The 20721-nt window shown below is 40.7% G+C and overlaps 1 long non-coding RNA gene across 1 annotated transcript in view; it reads left to right on the top strand.

Moving 5' to 3' along the window:
* The window catches only part of LOC122686267, a 553524-nt gene that overhangs the window by 529164 nt on the left and 3639 nt on the right, over positions 1–20721 (top strand). The window contains exon 9 of the long non-coding RNA XR_006338679.1: positions 5716–5813. This is a non-coding gene — a long non-coding RNA (uncharacterized LOC122686267). The remainder of the gene's footprint in view (positions 1–5715; positions 5814–20721) is intronic.

Here is a 20721-nt window from a genome sequence, read left to right as displayed (position 1 = left end):
AGTTTCCTTGTCTGTAACATAACAAAATATTTATTCCTACTTCATAAGGCTACAGTGAGAATTAAGTAAGACAGTCAATGTAAAAGTGCTTAGCACTGTGGCAAATCATTAAAATTCTCAATGCTTATTAGCCAGCTTTGTTGCTGTTGTTATTATTATCTTCCAACTCTTCTTTTCAGGCTTTGTGTTTTGTCTTTATCCTCAGTGTGACATGTATTTGTATGCATTCGTTTACCTCTGGTCTCCACTTAATTTTTTATCCTTTTTTTCATTACCCATACTTCACTTATTTATTATCTGATATCTACCTATCACAGTTTTGGAACGAGGCGGAACCTAAGAAAGTGAATTCAAGGAGGTCTTAACCCAATCAACAACTGTAAAGACTGTTCTGTCAATTTTTGCCCCTGTTGTAGGATATATTTCAGAGATGAGAAAAAGGACTTGAAACTTTCTTATCCCACATTTGCATCCAGAAATGCAAGTTTCCTTGAAGTCCATTTCGCCTGATACTTACGTTTTTTTTTTCAGTCATTCTTGTTCAGTGCCTAAAGGGACTTCACCCTAACTCAAATATTTCTCATTATAAATAAACAACATATTATTGTATTTGCAGAGAAGGGCAGATTACTACAATGAGAGAAGCGGTTACAGTTTGGGGAAGGATGAGGGCTGGACTTAGCGCATCTCTGCTTCTTACTAGCTCTTTTTGCCATTGGAACTCTGGCCTTGGTTCTTTCATCTGCTAAGTAGAGTTTACAGTTTTGAGCTCGTAGTGTGGTTGTGAGAAGTAAAAAAGGCACACAGCAAAAATTAGTTAAGTCTGCATCTAGTGCAAGAAGTGACATTCAAATACCCATTCAAACTGGTACCTGAAAAATTGGACCAAGAATTCAATAATTCTTAAATATGTTTGAAAGACAACCTGAGCATATTTTCCTTATCAAACTTAAGCATTTGAAATACATATACTAACCCTTTAGGACTATTCAGTCAAAAGTCAAAAACTTTACTTAGTTTTGAAAATATTCAAGAAGTTTCATCTTGGTGTCAGTATATCAACTTAGTCTATAATGTCATCAGGGAAACATGGAAAATATCCCAGATCCAATTCTTTGCTTTCCACTAAATAAGTTATCTCTGAAACCCCTGATATACAAATGTATCTCTTGGCTGTTAATAGCTTTGTTTTTGTTTCATTTTTCTTATTGTTCTTGTTGCTGTTTTTGTTGTTGCATTGACCAGTTAAGTACCACACAGGAGAAGCCGCTTTTGTTTTGTTTTCACTCAGGTTATGTGGGCATGGGATGGTTTATCCCAGGTGTTGATATCAAAAGGATAGCAAAAGGGTTTAAGGCCAGTTCTTTATGGAAATACGAGGACCCACCTCCCTGTCCCTCTTCCCTCTCTCAGGGCCAGAGTTGAAAACCAGAGGGCGTGTGTTGATGGGCTACTCCCACCATCACAGAACATCCCCGAGAAAGCAGTGTCGGAAGCACAAAAAGAGCCCACGTACAATGGTTAGTCTTCAAAGGGGCTCATTTGTTATATTGCTCAGAGCCCCACCGAGTTGCTGCAAGCTCATAACCGCCACTGATTTCAAAGGGAGCTCTGAACTTGCATACGCTCCGCGAAGCACGGCGCAGGATGAGAAACAGCCTGAGTGGCTTGAAGCCATATTCAGACATTTTTTAATGTTCGTCAATGTCTTTGGCACCATCAGTTTCACACAGAAACCCACTTACCTCCTGCTGCAAAGTGTGAAATAAAGCCATTTTCAAGCCTGGGTATGGGATAGTCTGGAAATTGGGCTAAATCTTAAAACCACATGAAGACTGAAAATAGGATTCAGAAGCTGGAGCTCAGCTCTCACTAACCCACTTCCAAGGTCAGGTCACCGTGACACCCCGCTCGGTTAGATACTGTCAGTGCCACCTGTGAAGGGTTAAGGCGGTAAAGCATGGTTGTCTCGGGAGGTACCAATCTAAAGGCCCATCTCCAAGGCATCCCAGGATCGCTGGTCCGCAGAATAGGAGAGAAGTATTATTTCAGTCAGCACTTTCTTGGGACCCAACTGGCACTTCCCTGGGGAAATTCAAGTTAGGAATTGGCATTTCTTGCCACAGTGCTCGGCCTCAGGAGGTGCTGTAAGTGTCTCCTTGGTCCAGACAGTTTGTAGGGGACAGATTCAGATCCATCAAAGGTCTTCCCCTGATTACCTGCATGGCGACCAGCTCTTCCCCAGTTGTGTTTCTGTGGCTCCCTAGTCACCAAGGCAAGGAGAAAGAGATCCCTCAGGGACTCAGAAATGACCTTGTACCCTCCAGGAAACTCTGCAACAGGAAATTCTCCAAGGAGCCTCTGGATGAGTCTCCGTGAGCACCTTGTTTTTCGAAGGATATAGGAAAAAAGGTCTCCTTTTTGTTCACTGTTCAATGAATATTCATAAGTCTTGGACAGTGGATTGGATGCCATCTTTTAGTAAGAAAGAGAAAGTTATTTATTTGGAAGAAAAGGAGTTAAATAATGAGACATGAGATGTGGTTTTTAGAAATCGGGAGATACCCTCGATAAGTTTCAAACTGCAAACCTCTTCTCTAAAGTTCATAAGAAAGTATTGCTAGGCATTTATATACTCACATGCTCACTTTTTCATCACTCCTTTAACCAGCGCTTACTGAGTACCTGCTTCATGCAGATGCGGTTCCACTTGTTGGGATCAGCAGTGGACAAAGCAGATGAAAGTCCCCTCAGCTTGTGTTCAAGCGGCAAACACATGTTGTTTGTTCAGTCACTAAGTCATGTCTGGCTCTGCCACCCTATGGACTGAAGCCAATCAGGCTTCCCTAGGCTAACAAAATAAGTAAGAAAACTTTTAAGTTCATGTTCTTCACACAGTGAAAGCTGTTCACTTACAGGTAAGATCTGTGGCCTTAAATGAAACCTAAAAGTAACATTTTTTGACAAAAAAAAAAAAAAATTCTCTGTGTTTCTGTCTCTCCTCAAGAGGTCTGTGAGTATATGTAGCCATATATAGACAGATGAGGCACCACAAGTAGTTTCTAGAAATGTATCAAGTCATATCTGTCCACAATGGCATCCCTAAATGTCCCCATCATCAGTGTAAACACCTTTGACTAATCTGTCTTCACTTACTGCTGTCCTTAAATACTCATGCAAAATGCCAGCAGGCTGTCTCCCTTCTTTCTGTTGCATCTTCTTGTCACTAAAAGGAGACAGCCACCTTTACCCCTAAAACACAATATACTTGTATAATTTTTCCCTCTCATCCTCCTTCCCTTTATCTCTTCTTTTCTTCCTTTAGGACCTATGTTGTGCCAGACATGGTATATTCCCATAGGCCTCATCTTAACCACACTAAAAAAAAATAAAGAAAACTAAATCTTGATATGGTTGCTTTTCGAAACACTGAAAAGAACTACATAGAATGGAAAGACATGAAAGTCAGATTTCTCGTAGAATATATGAATAATGCCACTGCCAATGGCAACACCTTCCACCTACTGTAAAGAGTTTACAAGTCCTTTTTAAAGATATGTCGTTGTTGTTTAGTCTCTTAAGTCGTGTCCAACTCTGCAACCTCATGGACTATAGCCCGCTAGACTCCTCTGTCCATGGGATTTTCCAGTCAAGAATACTGGAGTGGGTTTGCTTTTTCTTCTTCAGGGTATCTCCCCAACCCAGGAATTGAACCCACATCTTCCACTTGACAAGCGTATTCTTTACCACTGAGCCACCTGGGGAGCCCATAACACATCATACAGCCTTCTAAACCATTGCTTCCCAAAGTGTGGTCCCCAGAGCGGGAGCATCAGCATCTCCCAGAAGTTGCTAGAAATGTAAAATCCCATGCTCTGCCCCCAACCTACTGGACCAGACTCTGCATTTTAACTAGACCCTCAGGTGCATTTTATACACATGAAAGTTTGAGGATCTCTACTCTAAACAGTCCCTGTGAGGAAATAGAAAATCTCATTGCCTGTTTTACAGGTAACAGAACAACAAAAACTAGGGGTTAGAGATGTTTGACTAGTGAGTAGGTAACCAACTGTTGCAAGCAAGAGAGTTCCAGAAAAACATCTATTTCTGCTTTATTGACTATGCCAAAGCCTTTGACTGTATGGATCACAATAAACTGTGGAAAATTCTTAAAGAGATGGGAATACTAGACCACCTAACCTGGCTCTTGAGAAACCTGTATGCAGGTCAGGAAGCAACAGTTAGAACTGGACATAGAACAACAGACTGGTTCCAAATAGGAAAAGGAGTACATCAAGGCTGTATATTGTCACCCTGCTTATTTAACTTATATGCAGAGTACATCATGAGAAACGCTGGACTGGAAGAAGCACAAGCTGGAATCAAGATTGCCAGTAGAAATATCAATAACCTCAGATATGCAGATGACACCACCCTTATGGCAGAAAGTGAAGAAGAACTAAAGAGCCTCTTGATGAAAGTGAAAGAGGAGAGTGAAAAAGTTGGCTTAAAGCTCAACATTCAGAAAACTAAGATCATGGCATCTGGTCCCATCACTTCATGGGAAATAGATGGGGAAACAGTGTCAGACTTTATTTTTGGGGGCTCCAAAATCACTGCAGATGGTGACTGCAGTCATGAAATTAAAAGATGCTTACTCCTTGGAAGGAAAGTTATGACCAACCTAGATAGCATATTAAAGAGCAGAGACATTACTTTACCAAAAAAGGTCCGTCTAGTCAAGCCTATGGTTTTTCCAGTGGCCATGTATGGATTTGAGAGTTAGACTGTAAAGAAAGCTGAACACTGAAGAATTGATGCTTTTGAACTGTGGTGTTGGAGAAGACTCTTGAGAGTCCCTTGGACTGCAAGGAGATCCAACCAGTCCATCCTAAAGGAGATCAGTCCTGGGTGTTCATTGGAAGGACTGATGCTGAAGCTGAAACTCCCATACTTTGGCCACCTGATGGGAAGAGCTGATGCATTTGAAAAGACCCTGATGCTGGGAAAGATTGAGGGCAGGAGGAGAAGGGGACGACAGAGGATGAGATGGTTGGATGGCATCATCAACTCGATGGACATGCGTTTGGGTGGACTCCGGGAGCTGGTGATGGATAGGGAGGCCTGGGGTGCTGCTGTTCATGGGGTCACAAAGAGTCGGACACAACTGAGTGACTGAATTGAACTGAACCAAATGTGGAGTCAAGGACCACTATTCTTTCCATTACACTGCGCCCCCTGTTTGAAGGATCTGTTGCATACCTCTTTGTGGATCTGCCATCACCCAGCTCAGCATTTCATAGAAGGATCTGCACAATAATTATAGCCTGGTATTGTCCCCTGGTGGCAAGTAGGCCAATGCTAATCTGCTCCTTGATGATCTATTCCTCATGTAGGATGGCCTTGCTGCTTCTTATCTGAGAGTTCTAAGGTTAATGACAGGAAAAAAGTTTCATATTTAGAAATTTCTCCAATTTTCTCCAGTTCCTCACCAAAGAAGAACATGTTCACTGGATAACAATTTTTGAGGTTTCTGCTGTCAATTTCCTTTCCCCAGCTGGGTCTTGAGTATTTTATCTGATTATCTTGGAAGAAAGGGGAAAGACAGCCATCACATAGCAAGCACTTCCTGGGTACACAGCTCAGTGCTCTTTATGTGTTATTGCAGAACTCTCAGAGAGACCCACGGATTGACTCTGTTGCCCTATTTTACAGAGGCAGAAGGTGAGACTCAAAGGTGACACCCATGGCAATCCTGGATTCTGTAGGACAGAAGCCGGATTCTGTCCTACCATGCTGGCCTCTTCCTAGAAGTAAGTCTTGCGTGAATGAGCATGGAAGGCGACCCAAGGTCAGGGCAGGCTCTCATTGTGTGCTCACTCACTCAATCATGTCTGACTCTTTGTGACCTCATGGACTGTAGCCCGCCAGGCTCCTCTATCCGTGGGATTCCCCAGGCAAGAATACTGGAGTGGGTTGCCATTTCTTTCTCCACAGGCTCTCATTACCTTCTGTCTTTGGTCACCACGGATGAAACGGCAGGTACCCATTTCCTAAATGAGAAAAGTAGGTTCCAAGTTCCCCCTGCTTTTAAGGGTGTAGTTAAGTCACTGGAATGAAATCAAAACAGAGAAGAACCCACTAGAGGGATGCAAGCTAAATATGCAAAACTTCCCCAAAAGAACTCAAAAGCCAGCCCAGTAGTGTTGCTGGGGTTATGTACATGAAAACATCCTTATCAACACCATACAAGTTGGCTAAAATTCAGACATATGATCTAAGCAAGTCCCTCTATATGAGTCAGTTTTAAATTCCTCATGCTTAACAGGGAAGTGGGAAAATGTCACCATATTCTTCAAGAAAAGAATGAATAGATTTCTCAAACTGGTGGGGCTGAGAAAGGCATCTTCCTGGCTCTCAAACAGACAAATCCCCCCAACAGGAGTCCTCTCTACTTTGTCCCAGCTCAGACACACTAGACTGAAATGCCCTCATCTCTTACTCTCTGAGAATCTGCAGACAATCTGCATGGAGGTATTTCTACTGGTCTTAAAGAATTCAATCAGATATTATAACTCCTCAGATTTTAATGTGTGCTACAAATGTTTAACTGCCTTGGCATTTAAGGATGTAAACTTTCCAATCTTTTCCTAGAACCATGACACTACAAAAGGGACTATTGTAATTAGGAATAAAACTGTGCAGTCTTCATTAACCAGAAAAGCACTCTCTAAACCCAGGGAGTCTCTACTTGTATTCCAAGAAAAGTCAGGAAAATGGTGCCATGAGAACCCAATAAAGATATGGGGTCAGTTTGTGCTTGCTGGAATTGACTAGGGTTTTGTGAAGTCACTTTAAAAAGCAAGGAAGAGCAAATGCTTCTAGCAGAAAAGATCTGAGTAGAGGAAAAATGCTGAAGAATCATGTTAAGCTCAATCTTGTTTAAAGTTTCATCAGATGATTTCAGTCTCGATTGCCTAGATTCATTCAGCATCACTGCCTTGTGATGGCTCCGCCCTTATTAGCCAAGGATAGCATGGTAACTGGTTGGAGGCTGCTTCTTTCCTGGTTGTAGCATGTGACTAAAAGAAGGCTTTCTGAATTGCAACTGGGAGTGATACATCCCAGGTGATGCAAAATAGCAAAGCAGTGTGTATAAAACCAGGCACAGGCCAGTCTCAAAGATGACTGCAGGCTTCCCTTTAGTTCTTTAATCTCTGCATCCATTTCTGTCCTGTCAGAACCGTCTACTCTGGGGCCTCACTACAGCATCAGTCGCAGGAAGAGCCAAGTGTGTTACAAGCCTGTGTGTTTTGATGCCTAAAGAAATTTGGTTACTCATGTCACCAACCAAGCATGTTCTAAGGGTTTTGGCTGTGAGGCAGTCCCATACATAGGAGGAAGACCAGCACATTCGGAAGGAATTTGATTTATTTATGTTTTCCGCATAGATGCTTGTGATGTGTGTGCTTCCTAGAAAGTCACCATGGATCAACTGCAGGTAGCAGGTTCTCTAGCTGTTATTCTGTCTTTGAGCTGAAATTCTGATCACCCGTGTTTCAAAAGCTAATTAAGCTGTGGTGCAGTTGTAACAAAAGGACCTGGACAGGATCTGGGCTCCAGCCCCTGCATCTAACCAGTTCCATGGCTCTAGGCAAATGAGCTCTCCACTGGGATGCCACTGCTTTGTCCTGCAACAGTAATCACTGTATTTATTGAACACTTTCTCTGAAGTGAGAGGCCCGGGTTCAATCCCTGGGTGGGGAAGATCTCCTGGAGAAGGAAATGGCAATCCACTCCAGTATTCTTGCTTGGAAAATCCCATGGATGGAGGAGCCTGGTTAGGCTTCAGTCCAGGAGGTCACAAAGAGTCAGACACGACTGAGCGACTTAACTTTTCACATTCTCTGAAGTAGGGGTTATGCCAACTACTTTAACTGGGTGATCTCATTTAAACCTTGCAAACCCCCCAGGAGTAGGTTTGTGGTTACCTCCTTTTTGCAGATGAGGAAACTGAAGCATGGGAAGCTGGATAGCTTGTCCAAAGTGACACAAATGACATCTGCAAGTAGCAGGATTTGATCCAGTTTCCTGGGTCTGTGCTCTTAACCCCTCAGCTGCTTACTTTTCTCATGGCCCACTGCCCCAGGCCAGGGAGGTGTTCTAGAAATTCCTGACTGTATTTAGAGATGATTGGCTTAATTTATATAGCTCATATATGCTCCTGTGTGTTGTTTACTTTGTTACATTTTAAAGTTTCTTGATTTTTTAATCAAAATCCCCAACCTGAAGTGTCTGAATGAGTCGTGGAAAGATCACTTCCTCTAGGATTATGAGTGATTTTCTGCCCTTTATAAATTCCTCTTTTTATAAGTGAAGATAATAATGCCTGGCTTATTAGGTTGTTGTGAGGTTCCAAGCAAAATGGCTAGAGGTAGAAAGCAATGTATGAATAGAATTTGTTTACTAGTATATTTAAATACCAGCTCTTTGGGGAAAGACTTTCTTACATGATACATCTGCTGTGATATGAAATACTGTGCCCTCATGGTTGTAGATGCTAAAGTGAGGGTCTTGATCATTACTTTGATTGTGGTTTTCAACTAAAAACAGAATTTTTTTTTAATTAAAATTTTTTCAACTTTATTTGCATGCTGACTTTTAAAGCTTTTTTATTCTAATATAGCTGATTTACAGTGGTGTCTCAGTTTCAGGTGTAAAGCAAAGTGATTCAGTGATATACATACAGCCTATAAGTTTTTTTCAGATTCCTTTCTATTATAAGTTATTATAACATAGAATAAAGTTGCCTGTACTATACAGTAAGACCTTTTTGTTTATCTGTTTTTTGTATGGTAGTTTATATCTGCTAATGTCAAGTTCCTATTTTATCCCTCCCCTGCCTTTTCTCTTTTGGTCACCATAAGTTTTTATGACTGTGCGTCTGATCCTGTTTCATAAATAAGTCCACTTGTATCAGTTTCTTTAGAGTTCACATATAAGTGATATTATATTTATCTTTCTGTATCTGACTTACTTCACTTTGTATGGTAATATCTTGGCCCCTCCATGTTGCTGCAAATGGCATTATTTTATTCCTTGAAAAAGAAACCTTAAATGCATTCTTATTTACCTTAGCACCATAAATTGATGTAACAGGAAGAACAGTTTAATGGTGATAGTGAAGCAAAGAGAACTAACATCTATTGAGTACCTAAATTTGTTGTAGGCGTTATCTCAGTGAATTTCCATCATTGCTCTATTGAGAAAGATGTGAGAAAACTGAAATACAAAGATGTTAAGTAGCTTCCATAGGACACGTGGCTTTTCGTTAAGAACAAGGATTGAAATAGAAGTTTAATCTGTCTCCAGATACCAGGACTCTCACTGTGTCATGCTGAAGGTGAATTCTATGTAAGCTTTTTGATGCTAAGTCACTTCAGTTGTGTCCGACTCTTTGTGACCCCATAGCCTGTAGCCTGCCAGGCTCTTCTGTCCACGGGATTTGCCAGGCAAGAATACTGGAGTGGGTTGTCATGCCCTCCTCCAGGGCATCTTCGTGACACAGGGATTATACCCATGTATCTTACATCTCCTGCATTGGTAGACGGGTTCTTTACCACTAGTGCCAATAGATTTTTTTTTTAATTTATGTATATACTGTTCACGTATCAGTATATTAGAGTACCCATCTTAGTAGTCAACATTTTCATAATAAATTTCTGTTGATAAACCATTATATCATAAATCCAATAATCATAAAAGTACACATTGGAAAAGACCTTAAAATTATGAAGTTCAACTCCTAATCCACTGCTTTCCAGCTTCTACTGGAATACTTCCTACCATGTGGAACTGACTGTTCCAATGGCAAACACTTTCATTTTTGAATGCTTAGGAAGTATTGCCACTAGGCCATCCCCTCAGGCATCTCAAACCAAAGATGTTCACAACTTAATTCATAAAGTAGTTTCATAGTTCTATTTATAGTTATTGGGGATCTGAGCTTACCATAGGAGAGTGGGCCCTAAGGGAGCTTTATCCCATCAATAATTAACTAGAGATTACATCTTAAACATCCATTCACTTTTTCATTACCAATGCCAAAGAAAAAAGCCAGTAAAAATTGTTACCCTGTCTCCTTGGGATTTTCCAGGATCATCTTGTATCAGTCAAGGTTTCCATCAAGAAGCTGGTTCGTGATACCTTCAGATGGAACCTGGGACTTGTTAATGAAGGGACCCTTACAAAGGTATGGGCAGGGCTCAGGGGAATCAACAGAGTCTAATGAAGCATCCTGGTCAGCAATAGTGGAGGACCATTAGTACATGTAGACATGAGAGAGTGAGAGGAAGGAGCAGACCCTTGAACCCAAGAAAGTAACCATAAAACATGACCCCTCCCATTACTCACCCCCAAACCAAAACAAAGTGACCTGAGGTGGAGGCATGCAGCCAATCAGAAATTCAACAAGGGAATAGACACCTGACCTCACTATCCCTCACCCCACTTCCAACTGGTATCGCCACCATGTTCTCTCATTTCCATCTACTAAATCAGCAACACGATGGACAGCTAGTTTCAAAGTAGTCTAAGATCATGGAGGGAAATAATAATGCTATAACTCTACTAGATTTTACCATGAGAAAAGATTAGAATTTCTCTCTTAGATGGCGCCAATTAATTCTAAAAGAAATTGTGTGACCTTTCTTCTATATTTTTGTGTCATAATTAGAAGACCAAACCTGCTAAGAAATACATATAAATACATACACATACACACATACTCAGAGGCTATTTAATCTTCACATATCAAATGAACTTTTTTTCGTCTGATTTCCTTCTAAGACTTTAATTGTTCTTTGTTAAAGCCTTTATTAAGCTTTAAACACTGGTAATACAAGGCCTAAGCTCTGAATTACTAGTCTTAATTGCTTTCTCCCTAACTCCAATATGTTCAAAGCTCTGCCTTTTGGGACTTGCATCTTAACTAAAGTTTTCTGAGACTAAAGTTTTCCGAGCAAAAGGTCTCAGAACCAGATCTTCCAATGGGATCTGCTTATGTCCTTGAAGACCAGAGGTCTGGTGAATTGAATTCATTTCAGATAAGCCAAGACCACTGGGGGAAAAAATGGAGAGTTTTGTTGCAAAACTCTCATGATGGAGTTGACACACTTTGAACAACAAATTTAAGAAAATTTTTTGCACCCCTATCATTGGATGATGGTGTGATAGTCTCTCTTTAGGTGCGTTGAGCCTGAGATGGCAGACAGACTTATATAAATCACATAGTAAGTAGTCTACCTCACCATGCGCATACAACACCTTTGACAATGGAACACTGATCAAGACCAGTACACCTCGGTGATAAAGATGACAGATTCTTTTGCAGCATGAGCAGAATAAGGACAACATTTTGTCTTAAAAGGTAGCATAGACATCACACAGTCACCAGTGAGGCTATCAGGTTCCATAATTCCTTAATGTGTGTGTATTTTTCCTCTTAATGTTAGTTGTGTGGCTGGTGTGCTGAGAAATACACCTTTTTAATTTATGTATTCAAGTATTTGTTCAGTCCCCTCTTTGCAGAAAGTATAGCAATAAGGACATGAGACAGCAAATAAGACATGATCCCTCTTCTTAAAGAACCTGTGGTGACCTTAAAGTCACCTGTGGGTGACAATGTCACATCAAAATGAGGGGAGGTTTTGAAAGCAAAATGTTGCCAGAGACTTGGTTCCAATGACATCTTTTCATTTTCTTCATGCTACAGCTCTTACATTGGCAAGGATCCATGAGACCATGTGGGAGAAGATATTGGGGTTGTATATGGGTCACAGGTCATGACTATTGTGATTATCAATTGATTCAGTCTCAGAAATAGACTCATACCCCTGTCATCCCCCAGTCTCATGACACCATGTCTTAAGATTTTGTGTGTGTGTTAGTCACTCAGTCATATCTGACTCTTTGCGACCCCATAGTCTGTCCAGAGATTAGCTCTCATTAACTCTTACATTGAACTGTGACAGTCTCCTAATTCACTGCCTTGTTTATACTCAAAAGTATCTTCCTTTTATTCTCCCTAGATGCATTCTCTAGCTTCCCTGTAATGCTCTTTGTAAAGCAGGAATCTGGTAGTCCCATTCCCCCTCTTAAATGCCTCACTGGGTCCTGTGTCCACCATAAGACTCATCAGGAGTGCCGTGTGATCTGATTCCTATAGACTCCAGCAGCTTCCCAAGGCTCCTGCACCTACACCTTTCCATGGATTCCACCAGAGTGACTCCTCTGGTATGCTGCATTCAGCTTCTGCTTCACGCTTCAGTGCCTCATCCCTCTGCACATGGTGTCACTGGGCCTGGGCCTGCCCCTTCCTGACTCCACCCCTGTTCTGTAGATCTAGCTCCACTTTTCTCTATCTCTGTCTCCACCTCACAAGGACCATCATCTGCTCCCTGGACAAGTATCGTCCTTTAGTTGCTAAGTTGTGTCTGACTCTTTGTGTCCCTATGGACTGTTAGCCCTCCAGGCTCTATCCATGGGATTCTCCAGGCAAGAATACTGGAGTGGGTTGCCATTTCCTTCTTCAGGGTATCTTCCCAACCCAGGGATCGAACCCATGTCTCCTGCCTTACAGACGGGTTCTTTACCACCGAGCCACCGGGGAGGCCCACTGGATAAGTGTGGTAGCTTCCTAGGTTGTCTCCACTCCATGTCTGTTCTTGCCTGCCTCCAGTCCATTCTTTACCTCCAGGATGGAGGTAGCCATCCCTCACCCCTGTCTGCCCCTTCCTGTCACCCTTAGGATAAAGAGCAGAATCTTTATCAGAGCCTATATTTGTTGTTCAGTTTCTCATTTTATCAGACTCTTTGCAACCCCATGGACTGCAGCACACCGGGCTTCCCTGTCCTTCACCTTCTCCCGGAGCTTGCTCAAACTCATGTCTATTGAGTCGGTGATGCCATCCAATCATCTCATCCTCTGTCATCCCCTTCTCCTCCTGCCTCCGATCTTTCCCAGCATCAGGGTCTTTTCCAATGAGTCAGCTCTTCTCATCAGGTATTGGAGCTTCAGCATTAGTCCTTCCAATGAATATTCAGGACTGATCTCCTTTAGGATTGACTGGTTTGATCTCCTTGCAGTGTAAGGGACTCTCAAAAGTCTTCTCCGACACCACAGTTCAAAAGCATCAATTCTTTGGTGCTCAGCTTTCTTTATAGTTCAACTCTCACATCCATACATGACTACTGGGAAAACCATAGCTTTGACTAGATGGACTTTTGTTGGCAAAGTACTGTCTCTGCTTTTTAATATGCTGTCTTATGTTGGTCATAACTTTTCTTCCAAGGAGCAAGCGTCTTTTCATTTCATGGCTGCAATCACCATCTGCAGTGATTTTGGAGCCCAAGAAAATAAAGTCTGTCACTGTTTCCATTGTTTCCCCATCTATTTGCCATGAAGTGATGGGACCAGATGCCATGATCTTTGTTTTTTGAATGTTGAGTTTTAAGCCATCGTAAGCCTGTATAGGGGGTCCTATCAGGCCCCACTTGTCTTTCCAGCTTCGTGACCCACTTAGCAGCTTGCTCCAACTGCAGCGCCCTTCTTTCATGCCCTTGAAAGTCCTGTTTCCTTCTGCTATAGGTTTTGCTGATGCTAGCCTCTCTCTCTCTCTCTCTCTCTCTCTTTTTTTGGCTGCACTGCACGGCTCATGGGATCTTAATTCTCCAACAGGGATCAAACCCGGGCCATAGCAGTGAAACACTTGAGTCCTAACCCGACTCTCCATGCTAGCCTCTCTTGCCTCCTGTTTGTCCCACAGATCTCAGCTTAAGGATTACTCTCAGAAGAAGGTCTTCCCTCATTCTGGTCCAGGTCAAGTCTCTTTATTCTGAACTTTCATAGACTGTTCCTTTTCTACATTGCACTTACCTCAGTCTGCAGGGGGTTGTAAGAAATATCTGCCTGTGCCCCAAGTGCAAGTTCCAAGAAGGATGGATGGTCTCTGCTGTTCCTCATTATTGAACACCCAGCCCAGTATAGTAGCAGCACAAAGAGGCACTCACAGACTTGTAACCAATTAGTCCAAGACTCTCTGACTTCATTTGGAAAGCCCTTGTATCACTATCATCTCTCGGTCCCCTAGCAGGCTTTGTATGTGTTTAGAGCCCACATCTTCATTCTGTATTATTTTACCTGTCAGTCCCTGGAGGACCTCAGAGTCTAGAAAGAGAAGCAATAGCTTAATTAACCCTACATCTGCTATACTGACACATGGATAGTGAACAATACATTCATCAGTAAGTTCTTCTTAATTGAGGTAATATTCATATAACATGGGCTTGCCTGGTGGCTTAGATGATAAAGAATCTGCCTGCAAAGCAGGAGACCTGGGTCCAATCCCTGGGTAGGGAAGATCCCCTGGAGAAGGAAATGGCAACCCACTCCAGTATTCTTGCCTAGAGAATTCCATGAACAGAGGAGCCTGGTGGGCTACAGTCCATGGTGTTGCAAACAGTTGGATGTGACTGATCAACTAACACCTTCACTTTTCTTTCACACAACAGAGAATGCACATTTTAACCATTTTTAAGTGTATAATGCAGGGCTATTTATTACATTCACAGCATTGTGCAGGCATCCTCACTCCCTCATTTCAGAACATTTTTATCACCTCCAAAGGAAACCTTATACTCATTTAGTAGTCACTTCCTACTCTCCCCTGTCCCCCAGCCCTGGAAACCAAGAATCTTCTTTCTGTAGAGTCTCCTATCTTGGAAAGTTCAAATAAATGGAATGACACAGTATATGGCCTCTTGTGTTTGGCCTCTTAAATTTAGCATATGTTTTCAAGGTTTATCCATGTGATAACATGTATCAGTACTTCACTGTTATGGTTGAATAATATCCCATTGTGTGGATATATTGCATTTTCTTTATCCATTCATCTGTTGATAGACATTTGAATTGCTTCTACCTTTTGACTATTCTGAATAGTGTTACTACAAACTTTTATGTACAAGTTTCTGTTTGAATAGCTGCTTTCAGTTCTTTTGGCTATATGCTTAGGGATGTAATTGCAGGATGAATTATCTATGATATGATATGATAACTGTATGTTCAGCTGATTGAAGAGCAACCAAATTGTTTTCCACAGAGGTTGCACCATTTTACATTTCCACCAGCAATGTAAGAGGGTTCCAATTATTTTTCCACACCCTCATTTTCTGTTTTGATTATGGCATTTTTATTATTTTCTGTTATTTACAATTTTTAAACTATTATCATAGCCATCCTGGTCGGTGTGAAGTGGTATCTCATTGTGACTTTGATTTTCATTTCCCTAATGGCTAATGATATTAAACATCTTTTCATGTTCTTCTTGGTCAGTTATATATCTTCTTTGGAGAAACATGTATGCAATTCCTTTGCCTACTTTTCAACTGGATTGTTTGTCTTTTTGTTGTTGAGTTGTAAGAATTCTTTATTTATTCAGGATACTAGACCCTTATCAGATATATGATTTGCAGGTATTTTCTCTTGTTCTTCAACCATCTTTTTACTTTCTTGAGGTGCCTTTGAAGTACAAAGTTTTAAGTTTTGACGAGTTTCAGTTTGTCTCTTTCTTGGTTTTGTTTCTTGTGCTTTTCACATCATTTCTAAAAACCACTCCCAAATTCAAAGTCACAAGAAATTTAGCCCTATATTATTTTTCCACACAGTTCTCTTGCATTCTGAAATTCTATAGTTCCAAATATTATTGACTACCTACTAGATGCAAAGAACTCTTGGAATTTCAGGGGAAACTAGATATTACAGGCCCAAATATCAGAATGGACTTTACTTAAAGGCATTATTTTATTTTATTTTATTTTTTTTTCCTTTTGGTAATTTTATTTTTGCTTTTTACATTTAAATCTTTGATCCATATAAAAACTATTCTGGGAAAGGATATAGGGATCCAAGTTTACTTTTTTTCAAAGATACTAGCTTGTCCAAGTCCAATGAATGAATAATCATTTCTCCCCAATTGTTTTAGAGTGTTAGGATTGTGTCCTAAAATTTAAGCTTTGGAAGTGCCAAGATGGAATTTAGTTGTAAGTAACTAAAGTATTTAGAACAAAAGTCTTTAAATACATATTCAAAAGAAACTTAAATGACCTCTAATTAAAATACTTAAAGTGAAATTGCAAGTGCATAAAGGCTGTTAATATGCTTTTAGAAAAGCTGTGGGGAAAATATGACAAATGCCAAGCAGTACCTGGATTAAAGACATGCCATTATTTGTGTAGGGGGAAATGTTAACAAGTGCTACATACAGTTGTGAACTGAACACAGGGAAAGCCATCCTAGATAAGAGGAAAAGGAAAAACTTAATTTTAGTTGAATCCAAAGAAATATAAGCTGAAGACTTGCCCTATACATAGTAAATGCTCAGTAAAGAATTTGTTGGATGTGAAATGTAGTTTCTAGAACAAATGAATACCCTGCCCAGAGTAAGTGCCCAATAATATGTTTGTTGAATACAAAATCAAACTCCAGGGGGGAAGAAAGCGAATTTGATGTGACCTATATAATTGTCCACCTCATGCGAAGAGTTGACTTATTGGAAAAGACCCTGATGCTGGGAGGGATTGGGGGCAGGAGGAGAAGGGGACAACAGAGGATGAGATTGCTGGATGGCATCACCGACTTGACGGACATGAGTTTGAATAAACTCCGGGACTTGGTGATGGACAGGGAGGCCTGGCATGCTGCGATTCATGGGGTTGCAAAGAGTCGGACACGACTGAGCGACTGAACTGAACTGAACTGATATAATTGTTACTTCATTAAGAAATGGAATTTCAACATAGATTATTGATAAGGAAGAAGTAACGACATTTCAGAGAGGAGCATTTCTGAAAAGAAACAAAAGGAAGAGGGAAGGAAACTTAAAAGCCTACAGGCACAGTATGGGGCAAAAAGTATTCAGTAAAAAATGGTTTTTCACATCACAGAGATATAGCGATGTGCTATAGGTAAAGGAAAACCCAGCAATTATGTGCCAATAGTCTAGTATTAAGGGCTTCCATGGTGGTTCAGACAGTAAAGAATCTGCCTGCAATGCAGGAGACACAGGTTTGATCCCTGTGTCTGTAAGAAGATCCCCAGGAGAAGGGAATGGCTACCCACTCCAGTATTCTTGCCTGGAGAATTCCATGGACAGAGGAGAGTGGCAGGCGGCAGTCCATGGGGATGCAAAGAGTCGGACACAATTGAATGACTAACACACCCACACAAGCTTATTTAAATAAGTCAACTTAGAGTAAACATACCTTTTCTCTCTTGTCCTCTCCTTCCCTCCTCTCTGTAAAGCTTTTCTATCTCCCTTTTGTATTCTAAAGAATCTTTTAGCAATAGTGAGAAAGTCAAGAAGACAAAGATTGTAAGCAAGGATACCGATGGACGTGGGAGTGGTATTGTTCATTACTAATAGAGCTGACAGTAGTTCTCACACACTACATTTTTCTATTTGTTTAATTAAGGCAGAGAGGTCAAACAGAAGCCCTTAAAAATGTTCTCTCTCATGATTGTCATGGTGGGTTCAATACTGTAGAGGTTTGTCAAAACTCACTGAGTTTTACACTTAAGTATAAGTTACATCTTCATAAAGCTGACAAGAAGGAAATGTAAATGTCAGCTGTAAGTAGGTTAATTGTAGTTCAGGGAGAAGTGGGCTACTGACTTCAAGCTGGAGAGAGAGATTTACCAAGCTTGGAGGTCCTGTAAGATAGCTTTCACTGTGAAAAATGAGGGGAGAGAGAGATCTATTAACAAGGATGTTGTGGAATTTAAGTAGATTGTGTAGTCTCATCCTGGAAACAAAGTCCTATGTTTTAGAGCAAAAATGAGCTTAATAGCAACAACCAGAATGCAAGGGATTTTGAAAATTATGAACATGGGATCAAGGTGGTTTATGACAGAAATTATTCTTGGCTTTTAATGACGATAGGATGGCTGCTATCAAAACATTAAAACCCCAGAAACTAACAAGTGCTAATAAAGATGTGGAGAAGTTGGAAAACTTGTGTACTGCTGGTGGGAATGTAAAATGGTGTCCAAAGAAAAGCAGACTCTTATGGAAAACAGTATTGTGGTTCCTAAAAAATATTTGTCAATAGAATCACCATATGATCTAGCAATTCCACCGCTAGGTATATATCCACAAGAATTGAAAGCAGGAACTAAAACAGATATTTGCAGACTCATGTTCCTAAAATTGTTTGGAAACCTAAGAGTAGAAGCAACCTGAGTATCCATCAGTGGATGAACAAATAATCAGCATGTGGTATGCACATATGATGAACTATTATCCAGCTTTGAAAAAGAAGGTAATCCTGTTAAATACTTCAACGTGGATGAATCTTGAGGACACCATGCTAAGTGAAATATGCTCTTCACAAAAAGACAAATACTGTGTGTGTGATTCCACCTAAGAAGAATAGTCCAATTCATAAGGACCAAAAGTAGAAGGGTAGTTGCCTGGGCCCAGGGGTCAGGGGTGCAGGGGGGTGGCAGAGGGCAAGGGGAGAACCGAACCTGTAGGCAAAAGGTTGGGAGAGACTTCCATTTTCTCAAAGTAGGGAGAATTCAAGCAGACACTTGCATGGAATTGTAGCCTCGATGTTTCACTGTCTCCTGTGTTCCTCCAACAGCAAAAGGAGGGTCTTCATAATTTGAAGACCCACTGACAATCGAAGATGATGTTCAGTGTGGCATTTAGGAGAGAAGGAACAAAATAATGGCAACAGGAGGAAAGAGACAACAGAGAAAATGACTGAGAAGGGAATCAAATTTGCAAAAGTAAAATTAGAAACCATTTCCTGAGTGGGAGAAGGAAATGAGAATTCAGAATTTGTAAAAAGAGAAGGGTGACAAAACAGCTGAGCAAGAAAGGAAGATGTTCTAGAGAAAAGTGCTGGGGCCTAGGGGTTCCAGCTAAGGAACTGAACTGTTGGCTGGTTAATTTTTGGTTCAAAAATCAAAAAACACCCTTTTTTCTATAGGTTGCAAATATTTATTGCCTGAGTGGTAGTTGTGATGAAACACCTTGAAAATTACAATATTTGTATGCAGACATTTTATAAGTAGAAGTCTTCTGATAGAAATAAAAAAGCAGAAAGTCACTATTCAGTTATATATTTGGGGATTCTTTTTAATAGAAAATTCTTACTTATTTTGTGTCAAGAAGAACACCAGGGAATAAAATTATTTTGAAAAGAGGCTACAATTCATACCCCCCCCCCAAATGGGCCGTAAGTAATTGTATATGAATAAACTTTCATATCTAGTTGTTTGAGTAAGTACTTAAGCCTTTCTTAAAATGATTATTCAGGGGAAATTATTCAGTTGGGATTATCCTTACTTTTTATAACATTTTTCTTTCCTGGTATGTGGCTTTTAGCCAGTCCTCTGATTCTTAGAATGCTCCAAAAAAAGATGAATTAAGGAAAAGGAAAGAAATTCAAATAAGTCAATGGGGCTGCTTGGCAGTAGTGAACATGAAACATGTGATTATAAAGAGGATGAAATGAACTAAAATCACGGCAACTGCTTTTTCCCAATAGTACTTGCTATTTCTATACTACATTTCCATGGAAGAAGGAAAACTGAAATAGTATAATAAAAATAGCTAATATTCATCAAACTAAGCATATGATGTCCCAGGGCCAGTTCTAAGTGCTTTTATATATTAACTCATAATCTTCACAACAACCCTGTAAGGAAGGTACCCTGTAAGAGTCCATTGTTCAATTTTCAGAATCTTGTGAACCTGTTAATGGCTCGAAATCAGCCGTATGGAATTATTTATACCTTAGAAATTGACATATATTACAAATCAGAGCTTTAGAGGGGAGGGTGAGTATTTAAACATTTTCTAGAGTGCCATTGCCATTGTCTGTCGTTCACAGCTAGGAAAACTGGGTCCAAAAAAGTTAGGTAAATTTTCCATGGTGATGCAACTGGTAGTTGGTAGAGTTAAAAATGCATGCCAGGCAGCACCACTTGGGAGCCCGGGCTTTTAACCATTATACCAAAGTGCTTATGATGGGATTAAAATGTACCAGCTAGATTTACAAAACCTAGGACTTGAATTAGGGACCTGTGATCCTCTGTTTAACCATCTGAGTCTCAAGACATTTTCTAATAGATAAGTTACAATCTAAAAATGTTTCACATTTATCTTGGCTGTATCCTAAAGGAAATAGATTATGTGAAAATGCAAAATGTCCCTTGATTAGCCCCTTCCTTCCTTCCTTCCTCCTTCCTTGCCTTCTTTCTTCCTTCCAAAGTTTATGTCTTTGCAATTGGAGTGGATTGTTTGCTGACCTCTTAGGACTTTTGGCAGCACTTGAGGAAGAGCACAGTGAATTTTCCCACTACTGCTTATGCACTGCTTTCCTCATTATCATAGAAAGCAGAACAGCTGTGCTGACAGTGGGTATCATCATCAGCATTAATAAATATTTATTGAGCATGCCCTTTGTGCTGAGCTCTGAGGATACAGAGAGGTAGAAGATATGGTCCTTGAGCTTGTCCAACAAGTGGTTCAAGTCACAGGTAGAAATTGTTAAAAAGAAAGAAGAGAGTAGCCACAATAGGTGGGTCATCTGGAGAAGCCTTTTGGGTAGAGGGTGAGGGGAGGGCAGGTGGGAGGGAGGGGGTGGGGGGCG

Source organism: Cervus elaphus, chromosome 29, assembly GCF_910594005.1.
Source record: "Cervus elaphus chromosome 29, mCerEla1.1, whole genome shotgun sequence".
Classification (NCBI taxonomy): Eukaryota; Metazoa; Chordata; class Mammalia; order Artiodactyla; family Cervidae; genus Cervus; species Cervus elaphus.
The sequence above is the reverse complement of the archived record's forward strand: the minus strand, read 5'-3'. Positions and strand labels throughout refer to the sequence as shown.